Genomic DNA, 9,276 nt, shown 5'->3' on the forward strand with positions numbered 1-9,276 from the left:
CCTGATGAATGCTATACAAATTATATTTGGGCTGCAGGCAGAATGCCAGAAATCATGTATGAAAACATCATATCAAACAGGAATTCCACAGGCATCATCAAAATATATTTTTCATAAAACACATTGCTTTTTATATATGTCTTGTGGTTATGTGAAGACAAAGCAATCTGCTTGCTCATTTAAAGCAGAGCAGATATTGATTGCTGAAGCTGTCTAACATGGATAGAAGGAACTTGAAATTAAAAATTGTGTTTGTGCTATGCTTATGGTAAATACAAATTAAACTAATGACAAATGTCAGTGAAGCAATGAAAAATAAGGCTAATAATTCTGTGTTGCTGTAGCATCTTCTGTACAAGGATCATATAGCTATATACCAGTTATTGAGCCTCTAAGAACCTTAACTGGTTTAGGGCTTGTCTAAACTGCAAAGTTGTTGGCAAAATATTTGTCTTTTGCAGGTACTTAAAAAAGTCCCTCCCCCCCGCAAAAACAAAAGTTTTGCCGATGCAACTGGCAGTGTAAATGTGGCTTTGTTGGCAGGAGCACTCTCCTGCTGACAAAACTAATGCAGCTCGCGCGGCTGGAAGTATTTTGTCGACAAAAGTGCCGACAAAGTGCTGAAAAAGAACGTTTACACATGCTAGCTTTTAGCGACAAGCTTTTCCTCCTCGTTGTTTGGTACCAGCAAGTCAAGCCCAGCCCCTTCCCCTATTTTTCCTGTTTGTTCCCTGCATTGCCATCTTGTTCCCTGACCCACCAAGCCCTGTGCACCTGTGCTTTCACACTGCTTCTGATTGTACCCGAACCATTTTGTTTCATGCCCTAATCACTGCACCCCCTCACGCTTACAGCTGCTCCTCACCCAGTACACCCAGTGCCACCCCCCTAACACTGGCTATCGTGTCCTGCGCCTACCTTGATTTATTTCTTTAAACCCCCCCCCAGGTTATGTTTGTTTGCACCCTCCTCCCCCATGGATAGCCTAGTGGGAAGGAGGGGTCAGCCTCCATTTTCAGGATCAACCATGGGTTGCTGTGTGGCTCCATGGGGGTGGATGGTGTTCCTGGCCATGAGGATCCTCAACCCCCTAAATGAAACATACCACCTTTGCATTGCTGAACATCAAGAATTGTAGGGTGAGTCTCCACACATGTCAGGCAACTCCTTCCTTCAAACGAGGGAGTTGTCTGTGATATTCCTGCAGTAGGCACACTGATCCAGCCACTGAAGCCAGCAGATAGCTTGAATGGGAGGACAGGGTATACTTTAGCCACCTCAACACTATCTCGGGTAGGGTGGTCACCCTGTTGTCCCTGGACATTCAGCCTGAGGTTCCGGGGGTTGTCGAGATAGTGCTGGGATGCGGGGGAGGATGCTCTGTGACTGTGGGGTCTCCTTCTGATCCCTTTTTAAGTCACACGTCTGAGTGGGGTCCTCTGACTCCTCAGATATCTCTAAGGAGCGGTGGGGGCTGTTGGGGGTTCTCTGCTTGGTATGCTCTTCTGCTTACCTGATTTTCACCCTAGGACTTTCACTCCCATCCCCATTTTTTCATTTGCTGTCCCCATTATTTACCTGTAGCCTGGGTTCAATGGCCCCTTACCCTCAGTTGAGCGGGAGAGCTGCTAGCTATTGGCAGGTTTAGGCCCAATTTCTCCTGGCAACCATAATAGATATACATGTTTCAACTTGTACAAAAAATGAGTCAGAGGTCCTACAGATAACAGCCTCATTCACTATGCCATCCTAATTCATTCCCAGAGTACCATCCATCCTATGCATTGAATAAGGTGAGGCCCTCTGGGGGGAAAATGTGCACTGTAATTAGGCTGTATCAGTGCATATGCACAAGGGAGCCCAAGTAAGGTTACCCCTACAACCTTAATTCTGGCATTTCCAAGCTTGATTTTGTAACCTTAAAGCTCTTTCTTTCTTTAAACAAATTGGGGTGGGGGAACTTATGTAGAATCATATTGACCTTCCACTTGAGTCATAAGGAGGTTTGGGCCTTTAGGTCCACAGGACAGATCTCTACCATTTGAGCTAATAGAGTAATTGGTGTCAGCAGTAGACAACAGTCACTAGAGGGGGATCTCTCTCTCTGTCACACACAATTTGCTCGTGGGTTTCACAGCTATTTGCTGACAGCAGAGGAATGTAGAGACTCAGATCTTTTGAGTTCAAGTCCAGGTTTTGGAAGGGAGTATGACTTAGTGGTTAGATCTTCCTGCCCCTGCACTTCCAGCCTGTCTTCCCTACCCTAGCTCATGCCCCACATTCCCTCTTCTCCTACACACCCACTGCACCTCACCCCTCTGCATATGAGTCAAACGGCTTCCTCCTTTGTGCTGTGTGGGTGTCAGGAGGGGGCATATCGAAAGAGTCTCCTTGCTCTCATTCCCTGCACCAAGCATCAATGCTACTCTCAACTGCCACCAGAAGCAATTGCGTGGAAAGCCCTGCTCAGCCTTTGCTTCTAGGCAGGAGCATGCTTGATGCAGCCAGAATCTTCACAGAATTGAATTGCAAAACTCTATCAAGTCGCTCTTGAGTATATGCAAACAGATTTTTTCAGCGACTTTAAACCTGGCCAAATTTGGGTAGACTTTCACAGGGACTGTTATAGCACTTCTCTGACACCAGGATGACTCTCCTGCCCAATTTCAAGCCCTTCTTCCAAAGCATGGAGGTACTACAAATTTTTAATGAAACTGCATAATTTTTTTCCATGGCAAAATTCTGTATTTTTCCCTGATCTCATTCCAGGAAATGGCCAAGATCTTTTACGTGAAACGTCCAAAATTTATATTTGGCCTGAGGCAGCATGGAAAAATCTCAGCTTGAACAGTTAAAGCTTGGCAAAATTATCAGCAAATGAAAACAAAGTCTTATAATGGAAAATGTTCAGTTTCCTTCACTTAAGCAGTCCAACTTATAATTGAGCAAATGGAGTTACACCAATTTTAGGCCCTTATCTCAATATTACATGTAAAGAAGCTGAGGCACAGAAGTAACAGCAGTGGAAAAAGCTCAGAAGGTATGGATGTTCATTTTGCTTTGGATAAGTGCCAGACATCAGCCTACAAAAACTACCACTGGAATACACGAAAAAAACCTGTTTTTCATGGGTAATCAATATTCACTCATGTTTCCATTTAGTTTTGGGAACTATACCTGTTCAGAAAGTGGAGTTAAAAATTCAAGTGTGCAATATTTACCTGCTTTTCTATGAAATTACAATATTTTCTAAAAGTCCTGGAAATTCATGAGATGAGCCCCTTTCACTTATTTGGATAGTTGCCTTTTGGCACTAGCTGAACCCAAGATGTGCAGAGGAAGCTAAAATATTCAAAAGAATTAACCAGACATTTTTGGATTTGCTCCAGAACTGTGGGTGAAAGTTCTGGGTGGAGTCATCTTATTTTATCCCTAACCCGCTGCTCCAATAAAACAAAGTTTTTAAATAAACAAATACCTTCATTCTATCGTGCTAAGGCGCTTCTATAATAATTAAGATCATGTCCTATAAGATAAGACTATTCTAAGATTGTGTATCTTCTAGAACAGTCAGTTTTACTTCATTGTTTTCATCTCTATTTCCCTCATGAGCTCACACATTTCAGATAAATTACAACTGTATGTGTTAATTTATAGAACATCCATACTGCTATTTGTTACAAGTAAATGCTCTTTCAAATTATGATTAACTTCGTGGCATATGGCTAACTAACACAAAGTTATTTAAAGCCATCATTTTTCTGGCTTCTCATGATTTCTTATTAAAATATTATTTTAGTATAAGCCTTTAAGTAATATGAATAAATATTAAAACTTCTGTCAAGAACTCTTAAGATATGCCTTTAAAAAGTATGGCATTCAAATGCATAAGAAAATAAAAGGGGGCAGAAGAGTGAAACATTTCAGACACAACAAGTTCATACTGAATATAGGGCTTGATTCTGCTCCCTTTGTCAACAACAAAAATCCCTCTGACTTCAATTGCAGTAGGGTCCTGGAGATAGAACAGAAGATAAAAAATGTATCAAGTATCTCAGTGTGGATGGAAAAAAAAACCTCAGTGAGGTACAGTGCAGAACTCACAGCCCAGGGTTAGGCTAAGGCAGGGGTTCTCACAACAATTTTTGGGTGGCCTCAGAGTGCAGCCACTATCTCTTGCTGGTGGCTGCTCTGATAATTTTTCCTGAAATTTAAGTATTTCAGTATAAATTTAGAAAAAAAAAACAAATAAATATGCATATATCCATGTCCAAATCATTGTAATTTATTTACGTAGGATTTTTTTTCCAGATTCAATAATAAAAATAATGTACAATTGTCTCTATTCTTTACTGGATCTAAACAGAATAGAAACACAAATAAGGTATTTTGTAGGTTCTTGTATTTTGCCTTTTTTTCAAGCCATGATAGTTACTAAGTCTGCTGTGAAAACTGATATTAACAAACATACAAATATCACTTTTCACAGCAGACTTACTCAGTCCCAGCAAGCCCTGGATGGGGAGGTGGATATGGAAGCAGTGGGGGCCAGGGGCACTGGAGGGCAGTGACCGTGGGGCCAGAGCCCACCACCGTATGCCCGGGGAATGAAGCCTGAAGCCCTGTGGCTGGAGCCAGCCACCTGCCACCCAAGGGCTGAAGCCTGACCAACCAGCCCTGGGAAGGTGGGGAACTCACTGGCTGCCTGCTCCTCCAGTTTTTGTGTCTCCAGAGGTGGTCAGGACCCAACCACTGCTGGTGGCCCTGGTGGAGGGGGGCGACTGGTTCTCCCCCCCCTCCCCATCACCATGCAGGAGGCTATGGCCACAAGAAAAGTCCCTGGTGGCTCCATGCTGCCATGGTGGCTGCATTTGAAAAACACTGGGCTAAGGGGACTTTAAGCTCCCTTTGCACATTCCCAACTCTGAGGTGTTCCAAGAGCTAGAGAGGCCCCTTATGTAATGTAAACAGTCCCCTCCCCCTCTTCCAGACTGTCTAAGTTACAGAACTGCAACAGCCTCACCTTGCTGCCCTATTGACTGCAGTGCTGCCCAAAATTTCTGCAATGTTGAGGCCCCACCATTACACTAGGGCTTGCAAAGGGGTCCTTGGGAGACAACCTTACGGCTGACTTCTACCATGACTGAGCTGCGGGAACTACCTTTATACCAGTGATTTTCAACCTGTGGCCCTCGGACCCCTGAGGATCCTCAGACTATGTCTAAGTGGTCAGCAAAACATTGTCATTGCCATCTAACAGTGGTTTGCAGTCTGTAGTCTGTGGAGCACTGGGGGGAAAACAAGCTATGTCTAATATTCCCAAAGGGTTCCACACCTCCATTTGAAATTTTTAGTGGTCTGCAAATGAAAAAAGGTTGAAAACCACTGCATTACAGCACTCCAGCCCACTTGCATAGTGTAAAGGAGCCAGAGTGGTTGGGAATACCACCCAAGGAGTTGAACATGGTTAGGAAGTATAAGCCAGTAATGAGCAGAAAATCTGTTAACTATGTCAACATAGGAATCCAGAAATCTATAGTGTCTTTATTAAAATGCAAAAGCTGAAAGTTCATATTTTAGTTAACGGTGACACAGGCAATGAAAAATCCAAGTAGCTTCTAAAGTAAAGAATGGAAAGATGACCCATGAATAGAGAACTGAGGGCTTATCCACATGGAAACTTAGTGAGTGGCAAGGCAGGGTCTGAATCTATAGAGCTCTCATATACACTGCACTAACTGCTGTGTCAACCCTGCTATTATGCACTAAAAATTCCATAGTCAAAGTGCACCACAGAATCTTTAATTCACAGTAGCAGGGTCCACATGGCTAGTCAGCGCATGGCAAGGATGTGTGCTGCAGAGTCACACCCTGACCTGCCACGACTAAATGTCCACATAGACAAGCCTGGAGGATATAAAATGTTAATTTCAGAAGTTGGAGGAAAAAAATAAATCACAGAACAGCTGAAGGAATATAAACATTCAGAACAGAATTGTTGGGGCTAGAAGGGACCAAACTAGTATTGGAGTGGTCATCTAAATTGTCCCCTTGCTATCCCCTTGCCTGAAGCAAGACTGCAGTCTCCTGTGAAGAGGACTAATGAGATCCTGACATTCTGTTTTCAAGACCTGTAATGCATCAGTGTTGACATTTGAGATAAACCTTGGCATTTTTTAGATATATTTTACATCACGCTTTTTTCTGTGTGAAAATATGAGAGGAATGAACAGGTAAGAATGACCATTAGTGTTGTGAGTGTGGCATGATCTTAAGCAATAAACCTGCTTGCTGGGTATGTTCAGAATCTTATTTTGTGCCTCCTTTGGTGTCTAACAAATAAAACAAAACAAAACCTACTTATTCCTTTTATTGCTGCAGAGCCAGTTCAGCTGCAGGTGAGTGAGCAGGATTCTATCCTGTCCCAGGCATTATTATCTGAATGAGCTAAATGAACAGAATTTCTTATTGCTGGTGATGTGTGAACCAGAAAGAACTCCACTTGACTTTAAAATCCCAGGGTGAGTTTGTAGGTCTGGCAGTTTAATATACATGTAAAGAGATTTTTTAAACAGATTTGACTTGGAAGTCACTGACAGACAATACATACGGAATCCTTTCATACATTAATTTTTCAGTGCCGTGGAAAACTGCCAGTTACACTTTATAGTACAGAGACTGGTTCTATTGCAGTGGCAGTACATCACATTAAGGTTTTTATTGTTTTGTTTGGGGAGGAGGTTCTGTTTTCTGATAACTATATAACACTCACATAACTGGGAAGCTATTTACATGGATAAACTACTTATTACCTCTTTAATCACAGGCTTAGTACAGGTATCTTTAAAATCCAGATGCATTAACTACATCAGATTTACACTGTAATTAGTCACATAATTAGAATTTTTGATAAATAATAAATGATTACTGATAGCAAAGCATAAGCACAGGGTAATCAATCACTGTATGATAATATGTAAACGTTGTAACTGTACCAATAAGCTCTGGAAAAAAGAAACACAAGTTAAATCTTGCCTCCACAAAACTAGATTTGAGTTGCTTGACTTAGGACCAGTCTACACTAAAGTTGTAAGTCTACCTAAGTTATGATACTTCAGTTATGTAAGTTACGTAACTGACATCAACATATTTTAGGTCAACTTACAGCAGTGTCTACACCGTGCTGTGTTGATGGGAGACACTGTCTTGCTGACTTACCCTTCTGCCTCTTGGGGAGTACAGAATTCGATGGGAGAGCGCTCTGCATCAATTTAGCTTGTGTTCACCAGACCCGCTAAATTGACAGAGTTGCATCGATCGCAGCACTGCCGGTTTAGCTGTAAGTATAGACAAGCTCTTAGCTAGAGTTCCTGCATATACTACATCATGCAAGGAAATCACATTGGAGCTCATTTTGCCTGGACAGAGCTGCTAGCAGACTGAGGGAAGGGAAAGCCTTCTTGGACAGCTCTGAGCACCCTACTCCACTTCGCTTTTACCTTCCAAAGATCAGAGATGTCTGGGAGGCACGCAGAAGATTCCCAGGAGCTGACAGGAAATTTTGGATAGGGGAGGGAACAGGAAAGTTAGGCCACCAACATTTTCACAAGTGTGTGGGGGAAAGGGGAACAGAGCTGTATCTGAGCCGCTAGGCTCTTTTTGATCCCTTCTCTGCTCTTGTGAACATAGTGTGATTTAGCCTTCTGGCTCCCTCCTTCCCTATCCAAACAGTACTGGCACACCTCCTGGCCACCCCTACCACTTCCTTCACAGGCCTCTAACTCCTGAAAGAAGAGCAGGATGCATACTGCTGCCAGTGGAGAAGAACAACTATTAATCTTCTGGATCATTTTAAAAAAGAGATTTTATCATTAAAAGGATATCCTGTTGGTTATGATGCAACAAAACACAGGGGCTCCACATTTTGTTTGTTTTTCACATACCCTAATAGCTTGTGCCATGTTTTGGTAAGTTTCGAGGCTGAGAGTTAGTTATTTGGCTATACATTCATACCAGATGGGAGAGAACCAAAATGCATGCATCTTGAGATGACCTATCACCTTCATTCAGACTGGCAACAAATCCTGAGGCAATGCAGTGGAAAGCTAAGACACCAAGAGGTTAGTAGAAGCAAGGGATATGGGGAAGGGGGCGATATCTATCATTACATGCAGGGTAACACTGTTGCTACAACATAAAGTTCCAGTGGCTAATGCACAGACATGGCACAAGGAACACAATGGTTGGATGGAGTTAAATCTAGAGTGGGGTATGCAACCTTTGTATAAAAGAGACAACTTGTCAAGAGCCAAAATAATGCACCTAATTTGCAAAAGAGCATACTGCAGTCATCCTTGAATACAATGACACAGATACAACAGTCCCCATCAAAAAGCCATTGGGATGAAGATACGGTGGTAAGTGCCATCACTTATAGTCTCCAGAGGCTGCACCAACATGTTCTAAAGGCAAGCAGTCATAGGCTGTTTTGTGCAGCTTGGAGAGCTTCGTTTGGCATGAGGGCTGCACTTTGGTCAGTCATGACTAGGAAATTGAGATTCAGTAAACTGGTTCAAGTTATATATGGGCTGAGTTATATCATAAACACATGCAACCTCTAGATTCTGTAGGGTTTGACTATGAACACCCTTGGAGAGATGGGGCCAGTGCAGTGCAGGCACCAATCTACTCCATCCTTATGGACGGAGTAAAGTGTACACTGAGCAGCTCAGGGTGAGACTGTCTCCTGAGTCTAACAGGTGCTCCTGCTGGGATGCCATAGTTCTACCATCCATGCAGAGCTGTGTGGAAGTGATACAATTTAGCCCACTGTAGTTCATCATTCCATGAAGCATGACTTTCAGGAATTATGGTATATGCAGCATTTCTGATGGCCTGATATTGTGGCACTGACTTAAATTACACTAAGGACAATGGACTAAATCATGCTTTCAGTTATGCTGGTGTAAATCTTGAAGATGTCCACTGAAGTCGCTAGAGTGCCTTCAGATTTACAACAGTGCAAATGACAGCAAAGTTTGTACCCTGATGTGTATCATGCAATGCTTTATATCCTACAATGTGCACTCGAACTCAGTGCCCAGAATTGAACTAAGAACTGAGTTATCCATACATGTAAGTTAATTCACTACATTGCCAATTGAAAGCAACATCATAGATACAATGAAAGATCTAAAAAAATACCCCCAAAACCTTATGGTGTTTGCTGAGAGAGATGAGGTTTTAGCAGTCTTGAAGAGAAAACAATTGAAGATG

The sequence above is a fragment of the Chelonia mydas genome, chromosome 2, assembly GCF_015237465.2.
Source record: "Chelonia mydas isolate rCheMyd1 chromosome 2, rCheMyd1.pri.v2, whole genome shotgun sequence".
Classification (NCBI taxonomy): domain Eukaryota; kingdom Metazoa; phylum Chordata; order Testudines; family Cheloniidae; genus Chelonia; species Chelonia mydas.